Raw genomic sequence first — 22,831 nt, 5'->3', positions numbered from 1 at the left:
GCCATTCCCAGCTGGTTTGCACCTTTAAAAAGCCTGTTGGAGAGCCTGTTGCAAAATGCACAATTTTTACTTCCCCCATTGTGCCTGCAAATAAGAAGTGTGGAGTTTGTTACTATAGGCAGCTTTGGACAGTGCTGTGTAACTATCAGCCAGTGCGGGGTAGGGGTTAGAGCATGGGTAGGCAAACTAATGCCTGGGGGCCGGATCCAGCCCAATCGTCTTCTAAATCCGGCCTGTGGGCGGTCCGGGAATCAGTGTGTTTTCACATGAGTAGAATGTGCGCTTTTATTTAAAATGCATCTCTGAGTTATTTGTGGGGCATAGGAATTCGTTCATCCCCACAAAAAATATAGCCCAGCCCCCCACAAGGTCTGGGGGACAGTGGACCGGCCCCCTGCTGAAAAAGTTTGTTGACCCCTGGGTTAGAGCGTCAGACTAGGACTCAGGAAACCAGAGTTTGAATCCCCGCTCAGCCATGAAGTTCACAGGGGTGCCCTGGGCTAGATGCAGTCTCTTCGCCTAGCCTACCTGACAGGGTTGTCATGAGATAAAATGAGGAGGGAGAGAACAGTATACATACAGCACCTGGACCTACTGGGAGGAAAGGTGGGAGATAAATGTGTTAATAAATCTCCCATGCAGGAAAGGACCAGATAAAAGCCACCTTCTCTCACACAGAGAAGCACATGTCAACCTGTGCAGGGAGCTGTTTCTTGGTAGTGCTCTTCCATGCAGCTGCAGTATGTGAACAAAACATGAATCCTCAGTCAGCCATCGCATGGAGAAGACACCCATGTTGCATGTTATATGTTGTGTGAATGCCTGATGATCGTCTTCCAAAGCAATGACTCTATTCCGAACTTAAAAATGGAAAGCATGCTGGTGGTCAACAAAAGAGGTTTAAAGACTCTCTCAAGGCAATTTTTTTAAAAATGTAGTATAAACAGCAACAAGTGGGGAAACACTTGCCTGCGGGCGCTCCAATTGGATAACAGCCTTTGCCAAAGGTGTCATGGGCTTTGAAGACCCTCAAACTCAGGACACTAGGGAGAAATGTGCTAAGAAGAAGGCACGCTTGGCAAATCCACAGCATGATCAACTCCCATCCGGAAAGCAATGTCCCCACTGTGGAAGGACGTGTGGATCCAGAATTGGCCTCCACAGTCACCTACGGATTCATTGTTAAAAACCGTGTTTATGGAAGACAATCTTACTCGGCTGCGAGTGATCGCCAAAGAAGAAGAGAGGCTTAGAGAAGCAGGCCTCGTGAATGGTGTGTATGTGTCAAGCAGATCACGAAACCCAAGCAGACATTTCACAGAATCATAGGATTGCTGAGTTGGAAGGCACTTCAAGGGCCAACTAGTCCAATCCCCTGCAATTTGGGCCCAATTCTTTTTCTTCTGAAGAGCACTGTTGAACATTGCAATTTTGCCTCTGTATTTGTACTTCTTATAGACTAAGGGCTCGTCCCCATATTACGATCGCATTATATATTATTTCCCCTGGGTTCAGCAGCTTCGTTCCATGGCTATGCCTTCGGAAAATCCAATCTTACCCATGGAATTGGATCTCGCCAGATGTGAGGGAAATCCGAAGAGATATTTTGCTAGTGAGCTTCTGATTCAGCCAGTTAAGATTGGATTTTCCCAAGGCACAGCTGTGGGACAACAAGAAAAGCTCTTGGACCAAGGGGAATTAATCAGCACACAATGCAATCAAAATACATCAAAATAAGGGGCAAGCAAAAGTGTGAATGAGCTGCAATAACTATCAAAAGCAGTCAGAGCTCCAAAATGGAAGACCTGATTTAAGGCAACAGCAGCCAAAGCTTCCACAAACACACTGTAAGAACCAATGTGGGACTGAAATGCACTTTGGATGACATGGGATGCAAAGTCATTAAGGCTAAGAATAAAACTTTTATCAAGTGGGCTATGTTGAATGAAGGACTATGTATAGGCTGTAAAAACTGCCTCTATGAAAAATACTCAAAGTTTGCCTTTTAGCTCACCTCAAAAAGCATATTGTGGAGTTGGAAAAGGTTATGGAAAGGGCAACCATAGTTGTTAAGTTGTGGGTGAACATATCACACAGCGATTCTTCAAACAGCTCTTGTTTATTCACAGGCCAGGACAGAACTGAACTGAAGGGTTCAGTCAGACTGCTTATATAGAGCTCCCGTACAACGTAACTGTATCAACTTTCTAAAACTATCCAATCACTGAACGTCACTTTCGATCCCTTATTTGCATAACTATCTACAGTATCCCCCTGCTGGCCCAGGGTGAGAACTTCAGTACATAACAAAAGTGATCAAGCAGGTTGAGTAACCCACCTATGAGGGAAGGCTGCAGCATTTGAGACATTTAATATAGAGAAAAGGCAAGTAAGAAGTGACATGATAGAAGTTTATAAAAGTAGATAAAGAGTCTTCCCTGCTCTCATAACACAAGAACTCGTGGAAATCCAATGAAGCTGAACTTCGGAAGATGCAGCACAGATATAAGAAAGGACTTCTTCATGTAGTGCATAGGTTAACTATGGAACTCACACTCACAGGAAGCAATGGTGGCCACCAAGTGGGAGGTCTTTAAAAGAAGACAAATTCATTGAGTTTATGGCTATCAATCACTACTAGTCATGATGGCTGTGCTCTGCCACCAAGGTCAGAGGCAGAAATGGGACCAGCCAGTGAAAAGCAGATAATAAATTGAAAAAGAAGAAGTCTGTCATAAGAGAACATTGTTGATTATGAATTGCCCATTTTAGAAAGCAGGGGACTTGCAATTAAGAGGACAGCTAAGCTTCCTTCTGTGCTCTGCCACTGATTCCCTAGGGTGGCTCTCATGAAAAAGAAAGTATAAGCTGCTCATTTGATCCGACTCAGAGGTTATGCTGTGTCTGCCTCTGACTGAAGTTGAGGTCATCCGTTCATTTGGCAGTCCATGAAGAAACAACCACAAAAAGTTCAAGATCATAAAGTGTAATTATGAGAGCCGTTTTATCAAGCAGCGGGAGTTAGTTGATCAAATAAGACTAAACAAGCTACAGCGAGTGATTTTCTCTCGGTGATGTGAGCATGCCTCCTGGGAAAAGATGATGAAAGTTTGTGTCCAATTCTCATACTGAGGGTCAGAAGGCACCCCACTATTTATTGTTCCCCAATACAGTGGTACCTTGAGTTAAGAACTTACTTCATTCTGGAGGTCTGTTCTTAACCTGAAACTGTTCTTAACCTGAGGTACCACTTTAGCTAATGGGGCCTCCCGCTGCCGCCACACCGCCGCTGCACGATTTCTGTTCTTATCCTGAAGCAAAGTTCTTAACCTGAGGTACTATTTCTGGGTTAGCGGAGTCTGTAACCTGAAGCGTCTGTAACCCAAGGTACCACTGTATTTTGCTCAGCTCAGACCATGGGCATAGCCAAGGGGGGAGAGGGAGGGTCAGCTGCTCCCTAAATTAATAAATTAATAAAAATCAATAAAAATACATAGCTAACTGAGTGTTTGCCCCCCTCCCCACCCCAACAAAGGGCCTGCCCCCTTAACAAAAATCCTGGCTATGCCCATGGTCCCGACTCCTTGAAAACTTTGCTTGTGTCATGCCTGTGGTCGGGACCACGTTCAAATGCAAAGATCAAACCTCACAATAAAAGTTTCTGCCTCCAAACACTTAAACGTTATGCGAATACCAAACACGTTGCTTCTTAGAGGAAGTAACTACTCAGAACTTTGGGGCACATGTAAGAATACTTAGCTTTTGTGGGACGCTTTCAAGTGTCCAAAATTCTTTGACAAGCATTCTCTAGTGGTAATCCTTACAGCAGAGCCAATTTTGCTTCTCACTGGAGAAGCAAACAGTCCTGCAGTGCTGCCAAAAACACCACCAAAACCCATCAAATTGCCAGCAACTGAGTTAGAGCCTAAATGTGACAATGACATCTTGTGGACATTCTAGGCAGTACTTTGAAATTGCACACCCACACACCCCAACCACCTTCGGTTATAAACAAGAAATGAAATTAAAAGTTTCTGCTTAACTGATCCACTGCTACCTGCTAATTAAAACTGTAGGCTGTTCAGCCTGTGCAGTGTGTCTTAGCCACTAATTAGTGCTGAACTACTTCTCTGCAGCGCTACCTCTGAGATAGCTATCATTAGTTCCTTTCCTACTCCTGGCATTCATTTTGGCTCCAACATTTTGTTTCAGCTTAGCAAATTTCATCCTTTGCCATCCAGCCTCTTTACACAGAGAAGCCATCGAGCCAAAATACCTATTTTCCAGCTGAACTAATAGGACTGTGCTGTGGGTGCACCATTTTATTGTTTACCCATCAATTCGCTGTTATTTTCTGTGGTGTTTTTAACTGGTGTTGTTGTTGTTTAGCTCTTTGTACTATATTGTGCACATCAGCTTAGTACAAAGATGTGGAAGGAAACCAATCAATTAATATGGGGGAGGGAGAAAGGGGTGGGTAGTGGCTCTCCTAGATTTTATTTTTTTTTAAGTCTTTCCCAGTTTTTCTACTTGGATGCGCCAGAAATTGAATGTGGAGCCTCTTCCATGCATAGTTCTACAAAGCTCTACAGTGAACTATGGCTGATTAAAGGGGGGGGGGGACTTGAAGGGATAGGTGGAAATCATTAAATAGTAGTAATAAAATGGAGTGTTCAGCCAAGAAAACAATTCTGGCTATGCAGACCAAATAGGGCTGGCCAGTGGTGTTTTGCTGTGTTATAAAGGCCTCAAATATATAAATTCAATGTTCATAAATGTACAAGGCAAACACATACATACGTACAGTGGTACCTTGGGTTAAGTACTTAATTCGTTTCGGAGGTCCGTACTTAACCTGAAACTGTTCTTAACCTGAAGCACCACTTTAGCTAATGGGGCCTCCTGCTGCCGCTGTGCTGCCGGAGCACGATTTCTGTTCTCATCCTGAAGCAAAGTTATTAACCCGAGGTACTATTTCTGGGTTAGCGGAGTCTGTAACCTGAAGTGTATGTAACCTGAAGCATACATAATCCGAGGTACCACTGTATATAAACCATGTGTCTGAAACGGTACAGGAGAACAAGCCAGAAACCATTTTGACTCTCCCAGTGACCACAAATATTCCTCTGCAGTTTGGATGGAAATGGGAAAACCCTCCCCATTGTCTATGTGCTTACAAATCCTGTCTTAAGGGCACATTTAAGATATGAATAGGGTGAGCCTGTGACCTGGACTCAGGAATTAAGTATTTATCATCACAAAAGAATAGCCAGGGTGCCCAGGTAATCCAATCAGTGACCATTAACGGGTTTCCTGCCAGACAGGAATGTATGATGTATTTCTGCTATAGACTGCCCCTTCAGTGATGTATGTACAGTGGTACCTCAGGTTAAGTACTTAATTCGTTCCAGAGGTCTGTTCTTAACCTGAAACTGTTCTTAACCTGAAGCACCACTTTAGCTAATGGGGCCTCCTACTGCTGCCGCGCTGCCAGAGCACGTTTTCTGTTCTCACCCTGAAGCAAAGTTCTTAACCCGAGGTACTATTTCTGGGTTAGCAGAGTCTGTAACCTGAAGCGTCTGTAACCTGAAGCTCCTGTAACCTGAGGTACCACTGTATGATGGATTGGGGATTGGCCTTAAGCTTGCAGGTGGCAATTTCAAAGAGTCTATATAAGGGCTTGCACACCATTGTTCTGGGCTCCTCCTCCCTCCTGCATGTGGTGAGCGGGGGACCCTGTTGCAACAGTTTAATAAAGATCAGGCTTACTAGCTGCTTTGCTTCTCAATATCCTCTGGTTGGCCTTTGTTATTTTCTCCTACCAATAGGGAACCCGCTTAAGGACTCTATACGGGCTCTTGGATACCCCATAAGGGGAAAAGAACAGATTTTGTTTACGACAGCTGCTTCAGTGCCCCCACCCACTGCCTTTTTCTCCAAACCCACTGCTGCACCTGCCCCCTCCTCTGCTTCCTGCCCCTGCCTGGCATGGCCAGGCATGGAGGAGTCAGATGCTGGCAAGTGGCCATAGAGTTGATGAGAAGCAACAGAAGAAGCCTGATCTGCTGCCTGAGGCGACTGCCTTACCTTATCTCACAGATGGGCTGGCCCTGAGATCAGAGGAGAGACTGACAGCAAAGAGAAATGGAAATGGATAGTGGTGGGAATGTAAGAAAGTAAAGAACTTCTGGGAAATGATATATAATGAGATGAAAAAGATGTTGAAATATACATTCTTAAAAAAAACCAGAAGCATTTTTACTTGGTATTATAGGCCTAAGACATTAATAGACAAGATGTCAAACTGTTCTTATATGCAACAACAGCGGTAAGAGTATTGTTAGCCCAGAAATGGAAGCAAGAAGAAATTCCGACGAAAGAAGAATGGCAGACGAAATTAATGGACTATGCAGAATTGGACAAAATGACAGGAAGGGAAACCTGCGGGACCAGAGATTTACAGAAGATTGGAAGAAGTATATGAGTTATTTGAAGAGCAACTGTAATCAACAAATTACGCTAGTAGGACTGCAAGAAGTTTTGTAAGGAGAAATATATGAAGTGTTACAAAGTAGAAAAAGATAGAGATATTGGTTATGAGTTTGAAATGTAAAAGGGAAAATAAGACATGCATATGAAGAGATTAGATTGGAAAATTTTCAGACAGGACTGATGGCAGTCAAAAAAATTGAATAAGATGTAAAAGTATGTTTAATTACTGTTGAAAATGATATGTTAAAAAAACTAATAAAAATTATATCTATAAAAAAAGGAAATGGAGTTTTCTTGTCAGGTTGCCTTAAATGTGTAAATGGAAGAAAACACTTCATGCAGGTAATCCTTAGCATAATGAGGTGCACCATGTAGAACAAAAGCTGCAGGGGGACTTTCGTAGGGAAAGAAGATGCGCAAAGCTCCTCAAACTACAATTTAGTGGAGAGAAAGCTCTGGAACACTGTGTTTCAACAGGGAGGAACAATAGCAAAATAACCCCAAAGGCTGCATATCCAGCCATACCCAAATGCTCCTTGAGGCACCAGGTATGGAACTGAAGCCCAAATCTTCTTAAGTCCATGTGTGTGCTTGTACTAAAAATAAAAATCCCTTTAAGCCTCATTAATGAAGAAAACATGTACTCCATTTCAATTCACCCAGACTGAGCAAGTGCTTTTCTGCCGGCAATTTACTGATAGCTGGGCAGAGAGCTACTAATTTTAGCTGCCCTTCTTCCCAGATCAGGGGGAAAGTGACAGTAATGATGTGCGTCTTATTGATATCTGACATGCAAAACAAATGAGCAATCTTCATATTCTCCAGAAATACCTTTGGATATGATTGGTGCCGGTCTCCTTCTCATTATTTCCATCAGAGTGTCCTTTCTGTGGTTGGGAGATCAGAGAAAGTTCAGCTGCTGCAGAAACTATAACAGGTTCCTATATGAGCAGCCTATTAATTGTTCCCTTTACAGATAAGGTCAATGAAGTAAAGACTTTCCCCATATCACTCAGAAAGAAGCTGTACCATTGGAATGGAGAAAGCTGTTTTGTTCTTTTCCCCCCTTCTTTCTTTTTTGAAATCCTGGAGTGGCCATGTCCATTCTTTTCATTAACTTCAAAGTATCATTTATTCAAAGTGGAAATTTAAATAAGTTTCTGTTCCATTAATTAACTGTGTTAATATTAATATACAGTGGTACCTCGGGTTACATACGCTTCAGGTTACAGACTCCGCTAACCCAGAAATAGTGTTTCAGGTTAAGAACTTTGCTTCAGGATGAGAACAGAAATCGTGCTCTGGCAGTGCGGCGGCAGCAAGAGGCCTCATTAGCTAAAGTGGTGCTTCGGGTTAAGAATGGACCTCCAGAACGAATTAAGTACTTAACCAGAGGTATCACTGTATAATATTCACAGCAAACCATTCTTTACAAAAAGGGGGGGAAATCTATTTCTTTCACTTAACACTTTTGTTAAAGATGCTTACATATTTTAAAGCGGGTAGTTCAAACCTCCTTGGGGTGCAACTGCAGAAACGCAAGAATACTAGAAAAGTTCCCCAAAGTTAAGTTTAAGAAACAATGGCGGATAGAAGCAGTTTTTTTATCATTATATCTTTTATGTTGCAAACAGGGAACTAGAGTGGCAAGGTTTTGGCCCCATTTACACTACACATTTGAAGTGGTATCATGCCACTTTAAACCACCATGGCTTCCTCCATATAATCATGGAAAATGTACCATACTTTTCCGTCTATAAGGTGCCCCCATGTATAGGACGCCCCCTATTTTGGGGGACTCAAATTTAAGAAAATGGGGAGAGATTGCTCAGAGTTGTTGAGCTTTTTTTAGGGGCGATAGCCGAAAATCGCACACCCGCAACCATCACAAAATCCACCTCCCGTCTGTCCCATCGCCGGCACAAGTTGCCTATCGCCCACCCAACTGCCGGAGTGTCAGCCAATCAACACCACCCACTGACGCAGCAACCAATAACACACACAATAGCCGCAGACAGCCACGGCAGCAACCAATCAAACGTCCACCCTATGCACTACCCATGTATAAGACGACCCCCACTTTTTAGCATGATTTTTTAAAGAAAAAAGCACAGTCTTATACATGGGAAAGTATGGTAGTTTGTCAAGAGTGCTCAGAACTGTTAGGAGGCCCCTATTCCCTGCCCAGAGCTACAATTCTGAGTTCTCTGGGAAGAGGAATTGATTGTTAAACCACTCTGGGAATCGTAGCTTTGTGAGGGAAATTAGGGGTGGTCTCCTAACAATTCTTGGTACCCCTAACGAAGACTCCCAAGATTCTTTGTGGGAAGCTATGACTGTTCAAAGTGGTATGGCAGTATTTTATATGTATGGTGCAGGTGTGGCCAGCTCTATTGCATTATTAAACTGAGAACTGAATCCATCTTAACTGTCCTCTGCTTTTCAACTGGACAACACTGTGCCTTGTAGCAACCGTATTTCAGCACAAATCTCATAAGCGTTTGAGATATCGTCAAAAATGAGAGTTGTCACACTAATCGTAACAAGTGCGCAAACTTTAAGGAACCAGGGGTCTCCAACTGGTGGCAAGTACAGCCTAGAAACTTTACCTCTCTTTTTTTGTAAAATATTTATTAAGGGTTTTTTAAAATAATACAGTAAAAATGAAAAAGAAAAAAGAAAAATACAAAATAAAAACAGTTAAAAACACACATATTTTCTATTACTTATTTTCCTTTAACTTATTTCCCGGACCTCCTCATACCTCCCTTTTTTGTATTCCACTTCAAATTATTGGTTCAGCAAATCCTTACCATTAGATTTTAACCCATTTACAACCCTTTTTTCATATTCTCTTAAAGCATTACAGCTGGAAACCCCTTAATTACTATCCAACATCATTCTATCCTTCATTAATTTTACAATATTTCTGTAAATAGTCTTTAAATTTCTTCCAATCTTCTTCCACCGACTCTTCTCCCTGGTCTCGGATTCTGCCGGTCATTTCTGCCAATTCCATGTAGTCCATCACCTTCATCTGCCACTCTTCCAAGGTGGGTAAATCTTGTGTCTTCCAATACCTTGCAATGAGTATTCTTGCTGCTGTTGTAGCGGAAACTTTACCTCTTAAACCACCAGGCAAGTGGCCTAATCTGTGCTATGGATCGCTGAAGGGAGTACTAAATCATTTCAACATGGCAGGATCAGGAGGCCGGAAAATATAACTGCTGACAACGGCCTGGTTGAGCCGCTACAGTTGCCTTGCCTAGCCAGCCAACCAAGCTGGTTTCTGCCCTGAAAACACCCCTGCAACCGTGTGCATTTTGTAAAAATCTGTTTATCTTGCTGAGAGGACTCAGCCTTGGTATGTGCAGCCTTGATGGAGAGACCCTGATGTTTGTTTAAATTAAATCCTGAGAACTATATCTAGTTACACTGGTGGAGGGGGGAGATGCTCAGTCATTTAAATGAGAGACAGCTTGGAGATAAGGTGGAAGTGTCCTATCTGCTCTGGCACCAGCTTAATCTTAGCCATGACCATTTATGACATAAAGGATGTTAAAACAAGGATGGCAAAGACAAGGTCATATCATCTCTCTAATCTGCTGTTCCTCTGGGTCTTGCTTTTCTTCCTTCCTATTTTCTCCACAATTCCTCCCGCTTCCATCTGCCTCTGTCTCCTTGTATTCTCTCCCCTTTCCCACCTTTTCTTGAAATGCAACTTTGTCCACAGCTGTATCTATAAAACATCAGTCTTACACTGGTCCCAGCAGAACAAAAAAAACACACAGCAATACTGTCTCACATGTCTGACTACCCGTCCTTTGCTGAATGAGAATGGAAGGGATAAATACTATCAGAAAGCTGAGGGGAGTCTGGATGAAACTGTGGTTCCCTTCCAAACCTGTGATCCTGTGTATGTGAGGTTTAGAATCTGGTAGAAGAGGCGAGTCAGAAAAGTTTATTTGTAAGATAATGGCCTCAGCAGGTCAGTTAAGTACCAAAGAGTGACCCCCTGTTGCCATGGAGATAAATGAGTGGGCCTTTTCCCACCACACCTGGCTGGATGCAATAGGGCCATAAAATGGAGAACAATAGACCTGGGTGGGTGTGAGTTTAAGCTGTCAGCTCTCCCTTTTTGGAGGGCTGCTTTGTGGGCAGGAATCCGGGGTCTCCCTGCAATCCAGGAGTGGGGCAGAGTAATGCTGCCAACGTCAAGGGATCCCCAGCCGCGTCACGCCCCCCAACCAATCGGGTTGGCCTGAGGGCGTGGCTACGCCTGCTTAAATTGTGGTGCAGCCAGGAAGCAGCCTCCTTTTCTTCTGTACTTGTGTTTGTGTATTTTGGGGGGGGGAAGCTGGGGGGGGGGAGGTCCAGGGCCTCACCACACAATTGCAGAGATAGAGACATGTCTTTCTCTGTTCTGAACCCATGCTGTGATTTGGGACTTCCCTGGGAACCCAATGGAGAAGAAAGATCTGTTGGGCATTAGTGCAGTAAACCCCTCCACCCTACACTCAGGTTGTGGTTGTTGTTGTTTAGTCGTTTAGTCATGTCCGACTCTTCATGACCCCATGGACCAGAGCACGCCAGGCACTCCTGTCTTCCACTGCCTCCTGCAGTTTGGTCAAACTCATGCTGGTAGCTTCGAGAACACTGTCCAATCATCTCGTCCTCTGTCGTCCCCTTCTCCTTGTGCCCTCCATCTTTCCCAACATCAGGGTCTTTTTCAGGGAGTCTTCTCTTCTCTTGAGGTGGCCAAAGTATTGGAGCCTCAGCTTCACAATCTGTCCTTCCAGTGAGCACTCAGGGCTGACTTCCTTCAGAATGGATAGGTTTGATCTTCTTGCAGTCCATGGGACTCTCAAGAGTCTCCTCCAAGTTGAATATATGTGCAAATAAACCACATGTGCTAAAGACACCACAGTCTCTTCGTTCCAAGGAAACCAAACTTGGAGTAAGCAGAGGATTGTGCTCAGAGATTGTGGTGCATGCCACACTATATTCGGCAAAACTGTAATCATTCACATGGGAGTGTCTCAACATTACAAGCAGTTTATAAACTTTCTTCAAATCTTCCAACTCAGTCTTTAAGAATCTCTCATCTTTATCAGGTGAGCATCATCTGTCACCTCAAAATATCATTTTGTGAAACATTTTGCTTTTTAATATTGATTGGCGTAGTGAAAGCTACTGCTTCACTTGCTCTGTTTCTTTATTCCAATTCTACCCACTTCCTCCCCCCCCCCACACTCAGTTTACTTGGGAGAACAAGCAAATCAATAAAGGAAGATTTTTTTAAAAACCCAATTAGGTGAAAGGGGATATTACTCACAGAAGGCGATTGCAGAGCAAATAGCTGGCCTTGGAACATTTCTATATGTGAATCCTCACAAACTAGAGATACAAAGGATGATTAATTTTTAATTTTGAAGTGGGCTGTCCAAAAAAAGAGTTGGAGATTATTTTTCTCTTCATTTCCTGGATGAGCACAATGAGGGTCAATTTTAAAAAAGCTAACAAAACCATCTCAGCGGCGAGTTGTTCCATGCCAGCATCTAACGAAAGCTCACATCCTGGGTTTGTAGAGATTTTATTATTGTTTCACTCAGCAGAGAAAAGGAACCTGGTGAGGAAAGGAGCTGGGAAGAATGGGGTGTTTCGTTAAGCCTTGTTTATCTGCTTAGCAAGATGGATCTGGATATTGGCAATGATCTAGCTCAAAATCAACCTTTTCGCGGGGGAGCAAGGACAGGGGAAAGCAGTGCTGCTGTGTCAGTGCCACAAAACCTGAAAAATCACCTGTAAAATATGTTTATTGAGACCCTCTTAGAGGGTTTCAGAGTCCCAAAAGGAACTGTAGTTGAGTGGCCACTACAGATATAATCTCATTTCATTATAGGGTTTTGTTTTTGAGAATTAGTGAGCCCATTTCACTTTGCGGCTCTTTCTCCTCTCTTTTTTGTCATTTTGAAGCTTTTTATTCCTGCGTGCTTTGCCTGCATAATATTTTGTAAGACTTTGATGTATATTTCGTAGAAATAATTCTGCCCACAAGAAAGTGATATAAAACTGAGGGGAACAGATTAAGGAAAAATTGAATGGCCACTTACCCATCACCCAAAAAGAGGAAAGGCATCAGCAAAAAGGAGGACAAAAGAGGACATACTTCAATATTTGTATGCACTGTTAGAAAAGTTAGCTGCCACCCTCACTCTCTGCTCGCAGCAGCTAGATTATAGGGGGTTCCAGGTGTTCACCCAGGGTTTGTGCACCTTTGGAGAATTGAAGATGCAGCAGACTGTCATAGCTCTAAGAAATATGATTCATTCACATATTTACTCCTTCAGTTTGCATGGAGGGAGTCCAGGTATTCCAGCAAGGTCCTCTCAGGGGGGCTTGTTCCCCACAGCAGTGCAGCACTGGAGTCAAAGGCATCTCTCCCAACCAGGCTCCAAACAGCCTGCCCAAGATGGATCTCAGTCTTTGTTCTCTCCCTCCTTTTTCCCAGCACATCTTGCTAAAGACACTCTTTTCCTGTCACCTCACACTCACTTCCCTTGGCAGCCTCTGTCTTCCCAGGCTCAATAACTCCTCTCAGATTAGCCTTCAACACCTTTTGTCATGTTAACACCTCTGTCCCAGATGAGGCCCTGGCTTGGGATGGAACCTTAGCCTGTATCTTTCCACTGGCCTGCAAACTTCCCTCCAATACTCCAATTTATCAAAATCCCACCATTTGCTAATTCATAGGGTTTAGGGGGTACCTCCTCCCAACTCACAACACCACAGATACAAAATCAGATATCATTACTATCATTTAAATAGAAATACCTTTCCATGATGAGGTACATGGTGACTAGTGTCCTGGCCCCAGGGGTGACCTAAGACACACAGTCCAGGTCCGGTCCAGAATCCGAAGGTTCCACTAGGAGTCAGTCTGACGGGGCCAAGGCAGGACACGAGGCAGGAAACCAGGCAAGGACAGGTACAGGATCTCAGGGAGGACCTGGCATATAGCAATGTTGCTCCTGCAACCTGGGGCGGGGTCTGACAGCCTTTTATCTTTGTTGGGGTAACAGCCAGTCCTGATCCCCCGGTGACTCACCTCCCTGTTTCGCCTGAAGGCGAGACTCCTCCTGCGAGTACTCAGGTCTCTCCTTCTCCCAGACCTTAGTTTCTGCAGCTCGGGAGACATCGGTGGGTTACTAGACCCAGGGGCTGCCTCAGCCTCCCCTGACCAAACCGATAGTGAAGCAGCTGTAAGTGATGGCCCAGCTGCATCTGGAGGCAGGACAGTCTCAGGCCCCTGAGGCACCTGTGCAGACTGGGACTCTTCAGGATCAGGCCCCAGACTTGGTTCAGATGATGCCTGAGGCAAAGGATCCGGTGCACACTGAGACCTCTCTGGTTCCGAGTCCGAGCCTGAGTCCCAAGCCATCACAGCTAGTGACCTGTCTGCAGTTCAGGTAACTGCTGATGGGACAACTTCAAGGCTCTTCTTGCTCTCATTTCTGATGCTTCTTTATCTTTAAACCAGAGTTAGACCACAAAGCCTTACAAACAGGCATCCCCTTTGGAGAGCTATCCTATGATAGCTCTTCAAATAGAAGCCTATCCTCTGTAAAGCAGGAAACCAACCCACTCTGCTTGTCATGAGCCCATGAAGAAGTCATGGGCATATTTTGGTTTGGGGAAAAGAGATAGAATCATAGAACCGTGGAGTTGGAAGGGGCCACAAAGGTCATCTAGTCCACCTCCCTCCAATGCAAGAAACCCCGCTCCCCAATGTAGGGCTTGAACCCACAACCCTGAGATTAAGAGTCTTGTGCTCTACCACCTGAGTTATCCCAGCACTATCATCAGAGGGGGCTCTCTTAGTCATTCCATCACCTTCAGAAGTGTAGGAAATGGTGGCCAAAAATGGTGGCCTTCCACATAAAGATAAAGGTAAAGGGACCCCTGACCATTAGGTCCAGTCTTGACTGACTCTGGGGTTGCGACGCTCATCTCGCTTTATTGGCCGAGGGAGCCGGCGTACAGCTTCCGGGTCATGTGGTCAGCATGACTAAGCCGCTTCTGGTGAACCAGAACAGCGCACGGAAACACTGTTTACCTTCCTGCCGGAGCGGTACCTATTTATTTACTTTCACTTTGACATGCTTTTGAACTGCTAGGTTGGCAGGAGCAGGGACCAAACAACGGGAGCTCACCCCGTCGCGGGGATTCGAACCGCCAACCTTCTGATCAGCAAGTCCTAGGCTCTGTGGTTTAACCCACAGTGCCACCCGCGTCCCTGGCCTTCCACATAGCAGCCCCTAAATTGTGAAATTCCATCCCCACAGAGCTGTCACACAAAGGTGCAGTCTTCATAGTATAACTTTCTTTGAAGACATACCTCTTTGCCGTAGCTACTGACAGCTAAGGTGTTTTGCAGGACCCAGCTCTTTGGTTCAATCTAAACTATTCTGTTTTGTTTGGAACAGTTTTACTTGGTTCCCCTCCCCTCCACTGACCCTAATTGTATATTGTGAACCTGAGACTTTATGGTGAAGGCCAGTTAAGAAACAGAATAAAAGAAATAAGATGGGAAGCTCCACTGAAATCAGTTTTGACTTATTTTCAGCAAACGTGTTTATTTAGGATCAGAATGCCCTTCTGTTTTTCCCTCCAACGTACATCCTGTCCCACATTTTAAATATGAGTTCTGCTCGGAAATCAAGCCTGTCATATCTAGTGGATTGTTCCTTTGGGATTCTGCTTGCTGAAAGGGGAAAGAGGGCAGGGAGGTTGTCTCAGCTAGAGAGCCTCTGGATTTTCCAACGTGCTGCATGTCACAACCATGAGTGTCAAACCAAAAGGAGAGATGACAGACTGTTCTTTTGCATTAGCCTCTGCTTTTCATTCATTCAGAGGGAGGAAGATGGTCACAGTCACCCCAGATGTGCACCTTAATGAATGTCACAGAGTGGCATTTCCAACCCCCCACCTATTTTTCCCCAACTGACAAAGAAAATACAACAGCAGCAAGCAAGGTTGCAAAACCCATTTTGCATCCAGAAGCAGAAAATGCAAATGGCTTCCTCCCTCCCACTTATTAGCATGGAGCACTAATTAACATTGGATGCAGTCCAGAGGGATGTTCTCTTGTGCAAGCCCCGTTAAAACAAACAGGAGCTACAAGGAAATTACCAAACAGATTTTCCACACCTCCAAGGCACTCTGCAACATTAAAATCCCCTCTTCCGCAGGGTGCCAACTGATTTGAAGCAATGTAAGTCGTAGGGTGGCAGAACCCCTTGGCAAGCACTCAGAAGATTGGGCTGTTGATTTGGCAACAGAACTTGTAGCACTGTGGAGATGTTAAAGAAGAGGCTGGATAAAAACCAATCAGGGATGACTTAAGCCTTCCGGCGCAACAGGTTACACTTGATACCCTGCAGGGCCCTTCTAACTCTTAATATATTATGAGTCATCTCCAACATGGTAATAGAATTACAATGAATTCACACACCGTGATTTCACATGGCTCAGCAGCAAGGTGAAAATCAGAAGAACACAGGTACAGCGTGGGAAGAGGATAACTGTGATGCATTTATCGTGTTTAGCGTTGCAGAAAGTATGTGTAGCAAGGACAATCATGAAGCAAGGCTGTCCTGGTGTCAGGCTAATATGTATGGAAGAAGTGGCACAGCGAAGCACCTTGCTGGAACCATTTTGTGGGCGAGGTGATTGCATGCTGCATTGTGTTGGCAGCAAATGCCTTTGAGTCAAAGCGCTGTCCGCCCAGGATTGAGGGTATGGTGCTTATTGTGGACAGACATCAGGAGTCCGGAAATGTTGGCATTAAAACAGCAGGTATTTTTTGTGGGGTGCATGTGTATGTGTGTGTGAAGGTGGCAGGCGTGCAGAAGTATGCACAAAATATATCCCCCCCCATACATCTTCTTTCCCCACGGCTGGAATACGTACAGCAGCTATGGGTCAACCATTGTTGGTAAATGTGCCACAAATTAAGTCCATAGCACTGCTCTGTAGGATAGTGCCCAGAGCCGGCCCAGCCATTAGGCAGGGTGAGGTAATTGCTTCAGGTGGCAGAAGCCTCCCAGGCAGCACACCCATGGGTACCCCACCTGCTCTGCCACATTCACTGCTTGCGGAGAGGTTTCTCCACCATTGGCACCGATTTTGGGCAAGATTGCATCTGTTTGGGGTGAAATTTCACCCCAAATTGGTTTGATTTTGCTCCAAATCAGCACCAATGGCAGTGCTGCTTCTCTGCCAGTAACAGATGCAGCACAATGTGTGGTGGCAGCAGAGGAGGGAGCAAGCACCGTATTTTTCACTCTATAAGACGCACCAGATCACAAGATGCACCTAGTTTTTGGAGGAGGAAAACAAGAAAAAAATATTCTGAATCTCAGAAGCCAGAACAGCAAGAGGGATCGCTGCACAGTGAAAGCAGCAATCCCTCTTGCTGTTCTGGATTTTGGGATAGCTGTGCAGCCTGCATTCGCTCCATCAGACGCACACACATTTTCCCTTACTTTTTAGGAGGGAAAAAGTGAGTCTTATAGAGCAAAAAATAAGGTAGGTAGGAGCAAGTAGGTGGTTATTCCACAGCCCACAGAAGCTGGGGTGGGGGGCAACAAACCTGCGTACAGATTAGAACATCCACTGGCCTGGGTATAGTGTGGGTCAAGCCTCCATTATTCCTTGTCTCTACTACACTTACTGCTGTCTGTTTTTGCAGACTCTGCAAATGACACCCATTAGTGGGGTACTGGGAACGCGGGTGGCACTGAGGTGTAAACCACTGAGCCTGAGGCTTGCCAATCGGAAGGTCAACGGTTCGAATCCCCGCGCGGTCCCAGCTCCTGTCAACCTAGCAGTTCAAAAGCACGTCAAGTGCAAGTAGATAAATAGGTACACTTCCTGCAGGAAGGTAAATGGTGTTTCCATGCACTGCTCTGGTTTCACCAGAAGTGGCTTAGTCATGCTGGCCACATGACTCGGAAAAACTGTCTGTGGACAAACGTCAGCTCCCTCAGCCAGTAAAGCGAGATGAGCGCCGCAACCCCAGAGTCATTCGCAACTGGACTTAACTGTCAGGGGTCCTTTACCTTTACCTTTTTACAAAGTCCACATATATATTATGGCACACATCACCATCCTCATAAATAGCAATAATAATAACAACAACAACGGCCCATCCTTGCTGCTAAGGTCCCAGGGTAGGTTACAATTAAAACACAATGTTAAAAACAGTTTAATGCAACTTATAATCATGTAATTAAGGTGTGTCCTAAAAATGTATATCTCAGGTGTCAAAAGCCAGGGTCAGGATGTGCATCAATAAAGAAGGTACCAGAGGCTCCTCTGTGGAGAGTTCCACAGCTTAGGGGGCACCACAGAGAAGACCCTCCCCAGGGCCACCACCAAGAGGGTCTTCAACACAGCACATGGTTCACCTATGGAACTCACTCCCACAGGACGCAGTGATGGCCACCAACTTGGATGGCTGTAAAAGAAGATTGCACAAACTCATTGAAGATAACGCTATGAAAGGCTACTAGCTCTGCCTCTACAGTTGGAGGCAGGATCCTTCGGCATACCAGTTGCTGGAAACCACAAAAGCAAAGAGTGCTTCTGCACTCAGGTCCTGTTTGCAGGCCTCCCATGGGTGCCTGGCTGGCCACTGGTCTGCAGAAAGCACAGTTCAAATTCACACTGAAGATCTAATCCACCAGTTTTACGGCTTTCAGCACAAAAGAGCAATGTTGCCAGCATCAAGTCTGGTCTCTTCAGGCTTTCCCAAGCAAACAGACCAGGGCCTTGGTAAAAGGCTGAATGGTCTGGAAGCAGCCATTGAACACAAAGCCCAGCCATTGAACACAAAGCCACAGACTTCAGCTTGGCAGCCAAATAGCCTGGCTGCTTGGCTGCCATACCCTTTTCTATGGAAAAAAAAACAGGTAAGTCTGTCTATTTTAGAAGTTAGTAAATATTCCCCTCTGTTAAGTTTTACAGTATTTTTTTTCAGCTCCTTGTACTGATTTAGGCCACATTTACACCATACATTTAAAACACCATGATACCATTTTTTTCAATCAATCAATCAATCAATCAATCAATCAATCAAATACCTTTATTGGCATCACAGTATAAAATGTTTCAAGTAATTGGAATAATTAAAAAGACAAGGGTGAAGCTATCAAGGGTTATAAGCTCACACTATGGTCGTGTGCATTTGGATATTCTGCTACGCCTTGTCTATTTCCTGTAAGGATAGTTCGTTGGGAACACTTTTGGATAAAATTGTGGCTAAAAAGGAAGCTACTAAAGCAGTCATATTTTTGCCCCGATCTGTCAGGAGAAACCTTATTTGGCTTCTTCTCAGAGTTGTGGGCCGAAGGTCCAACATTTTGCTCAGCATCAGTTGGCAAGGTCATGATACTACTTTAGACAGCCTGGGAACTGACCAGTGGGCCTCTCTTTTAAAATTTCATTGATAACATACAAAGGGCTCGTCCACACCTCTGCTTGTCCCGTGCCTAGAAAGCACTGGTCCAGCGGCGTAGCATGAGTTGTCAGCACCCGGGGCAACGCAAGTAATTTGCGCCCCCTAACCCGGGGCAAGGCAAGTAATTTGCACCCCCCAACCCCTAACCTGCGAGTTGCCGCTGGCGCTGCCGCGCAAACAACGCTGCTTGCCCGGAGGAGGATGGAGGCAGAAGCAGCCGCCGCCTGTGGCTGGGCCGAGGGGATGGCGGCAGCGGCAGGGTGCAGAGGCTGCCCGTGCCCGGCCAGGCGTCGGTGGCGGCGTCGGCGCTGCTGCAGCGGCTGCTCCTCCTGCGAGCAGTGAGCGGAGCGCAGCCACAGCAACGGCGGGGGGCGCGCGCGCGCTAGGGCGCAAGGCTGGCGGTGGTGGCGGGGAGCCCGGCGGAGGAAGGAACTTGTCCCTTCCCTCTGGACTCACGCCCCCCCAGATGTTGCGCCCGGTGCGGTCGGCACCCTTGGCACCCCCCACGCTACGCCACTGCACTGGTCCATAGCTCTGGGAGGGGAATAGGGACCTTCTAGCAACATTCAGCTCCCTGAACAAACTACAGCTCCCATAACTCTTCAGGAAAAACCATGGCTGTTTAAAGTGATATTATAGGACTTCAAATGTACAGTGTGAATGTGGCAATAGTGTGCTCTTTCCCTACACAGCCAACTCCCCTCAGCTTCTTTCTTCCATGTATGTAAGCTTTTTTCCTACTTCTGTCATTCATTTACTCAGTGCCATTAGCAAAGCAGCTCGGACCAGAAGGATCAAATGAGTATGCATCACACTGTGATACGTCTTCTCATGGACACATAGACTTTGACCTGACTGTACAGGACAGGTCCACTTGTTTTAGGATTGAATCATATCCCACCTGTGGCAGCTTGCCAAATACATTCAGAAAAGGATGCTGGGCCCAGGTGTTTACAAGTAACCCGTATTTCCATTGTGAAGCACCCACTCTTTGCTTTGTGCTTCCTTTCAGAGCTTGCATACGAATTATCATTGCTTGCCCCCAGCTGAACTCTGAGCAGTCTGGAACAGAGTGATCTGACCACCCAATGCTAATAAGGGGGAAACTATCCCCAGCTTGCAGGATAAATGAACAGTATGGAGCAAGCAGCATGTTCTGCATGCAAAAATATATTACTGACGGGTTTGCCTCAGACCTCAAAAAGGGAAAGTGTTTTATATATTCATAGAGACTGCATCTCTTCCAGGAATCCCAACAAAGTGTGCTGCTGAATTTGCAAAACATTTTTACCCGACTCTAGTTGAAATAGGAACAAGGAAGGGGGGGGAAAACCATGCAAAAAAACCATTACTAAATTCATTAAAATGTTTGTTTCAGCTAAGAAGATCCATCTGTTCAGGTTTGCAAATTCCAACTGTACATACTCTTTATTAAAAAAAAAAATTCACTGTACTGCAAATGAGCATGTAGCTCACAGTAAAACATATATTTGATAGATTTTTCTGCATGGAAAGAAACCTTGAAAATTTCACCAAATATTTGCTCAGTTGAATTTTGTGAACACTGCTCTATTGCATGGCTTGCCTTTAAAAAAAAAAAAAAAAACTGGGTTAAATGAGTTGACAGTGGAGGAGACAGGAACTAGGGAAGGAAAGATGTAGGTGTATGGCTTAGCTCTCTAACTCCCCCAGACAACAACTACTGGAAATCCTATCTTGATTTAAGAACTGAGACTTCAGCAGATACTGCTTTCTTGTTTTCTGAGTCACCCAACCTCCACTCAAAAATTAGCCTCTTGACCCCTTTAACCAAAATATATCTTGCAGATGACGCTGGATATAGCTGAGGCTCATGTATTTGCAAATAGTTTTCTATATGCAGCCTGACATAGATCCTCAAAATACAGAAGCTCTGACCACAAGCTGGTGGTGGACGGAAGAGGGAGTTGTTTTCTGACATCCATTTACAGACCCACCTTTCGCTGCCAGAATCACCTTTGAGTTGCACAAGAGGAACACTTCATTATGGATATTTTTGCTATGTTTTCAGAGCACCGCAGGATGAAAGCTGCTATTCTCAAAAAAAACTTCACTTTTTTATCCAAACCTTTCACTGTTGTATGCAAACTAAGCAGTATTTGCCTTAACGTGTGGCTTATTATGTTGATTGCTTTAATTACCTGAAAAAAAGATAGGGACATCCTATCCATTTTGGGGTGCAACACTATAAAGTATAAAACATGAAACTCCATAAACTGTCTTTTGCCCTTTTCTTTAAAGGCACAGCTGAAATATTAACTAGACTATGGAAAGCTTGGTTTCTCAAGTCAGGACATTAGTGGGAGCAAGTCTTTTGCACTATTTACTTAAACATTAAATGCAAATATGTTTGTTTCCTAGCAGTTTACCTGAGGACCAGACATTTGGTTACACCTGCTTCCTACAAGACCATCATCAGCAAACACATAAAAGTCAGTCGTCCTACACCTTTTATTTATTTTTTGGCAGTAAGTCCATGTTAATAGCTTTACCACAACATCTGACAATAACTTTGAGGTTCCAGGAATAGACAAACATGTTAGATAAGGCATTTGAACTACCACACGGGCACCTCTCAGATTAAACCATGCAAAGAAAATATTATATCTTGTCAAAATGATGAATGCTTTTTGGATTGTTGTTGTTTTTATAGCAAAAAAACACTAAAAACAATTAAGTTATATACCTGGTTCCACAGCCAGGGCGTGGAGAGAGAACCGGTTCCAATCTCCCCAGTGTGAAAGAGGCACAATGCCAGGCTTGTGTATGTGGTCCCTAGGGATGCTAACTGGAATGCTTATAGTAACAGTGGGAAGGCTTACCTTCTTCGGCTCTGAAAGGCACTCATTCATCCAGACAACCTGAGGGAGTCCTGTCAAAAATCCATCTAAAGGGGAACTCCTCACAGCAGCATCCCCCACTCCTCAGTTAAATCCCAGCCATGTGTGAAGAGAGCAGAAGATTCCCCAGCTGGATGCACAGATAAGGCTTGCGAAAGGAAGTTTTGCTGTATGTAAGCCTGGATCTTCAAATGTGGAAAGCTCAAACCACAGGCTCCTGGTGGACAGCTGAGTGAACCGTTTCTCTGAACATCCAGTAACACATCCACCTTTCACTGCCGAGAACACCCTCTGCCTCCATGAGAGCTCTTCATTTTGTTAACTCTCGGCTGGCTGAAGGATACAGCGTGCCTGTGAGTGTGAGTCTCCCCATGTTTCCCAGCACAAACACATTCAACTCGTCTCCCTCGATATCCTCTCCCCAGGATGCTGCAGCTTTTAAGTAATGTGATCTGAGAAAAATGGCAACAATAAAGAGAGATTTAAAAGGGATCTGGCAGAGAACAGAGGCAGCCCTGCTGAACAGACCTACCAAGCTGTGACTGATAAGGTCTGGCTAGAAGGCTATTATTAGAAAGGTGCAAGCTAACAACCAAAATCCTCATCTTTTTTTCTTTTTCTTTTAATCTATCAGGCTTGAGGAGAGGAAGAAGGAAAGAGGAGGTGGCTGCGTGCAATCCTGGAATGAGTGGGTGGGAACAGTGCATCTGGAACAAGCTCTTCTGTGAACAGTTTGTTTAAGGATCATGATGGCTCAGGTGTTTACTAACCTCAGCATGTGGGTGGCATTGGGGTGGGGGCAATGTTGATTAGATCTCTAGACACATGCAGAAATAAGGCTGGTTCCCCACCCTGCTCTTTCTGTTTCTATTGACCTTTCTGAGCTGCCGTGCTTATGAGTTTGCAGTTTGGCCATGCAGCAGAATGGTTAGGCATG

General features: G+C 44.8%; 1 protein-coding gene across 1 annotated transcript in view; it reads right to left on the bottom strand.

Moving 5' to 3' along the window:
- The window catches only part of GRAMD1B (GRAM domain containing 1B), a 218,406-nt gene extending 196,163 nt beyond the window's left edge, over positions 1–22,243 (bottom strand). The window contains exon 1 of the mRNA XM_081172500.1: positions 21,877–22,243. The gene's annotated coding sequence lies outside the window, so the exon portion shown is untranslated. The remainder of the gene's footprint in view (positions 1–21,876) is intronic.
- Between the last annotated feature and the right edge of the window lie 588 nt (positions 22,244–22,831).

Source organism: Podarcis bocagei, assembly GCF_964188305.1.
Source record: "Podarcis bocagei genome assembly, chromosome: 15".
In the NCBI taxonomy this organism is placed as follows: domain Eukaryota; kingdom Metazoa; phylum Chordata; class Lepidosauria; order Squamata; family Lacertidae; genus Podarcis; species Podarcis bocagei.
Note: the sequence above shows the minus strand (reverse complement) of the source record. Positions and strands in the feature narration are given on the sequence as shown.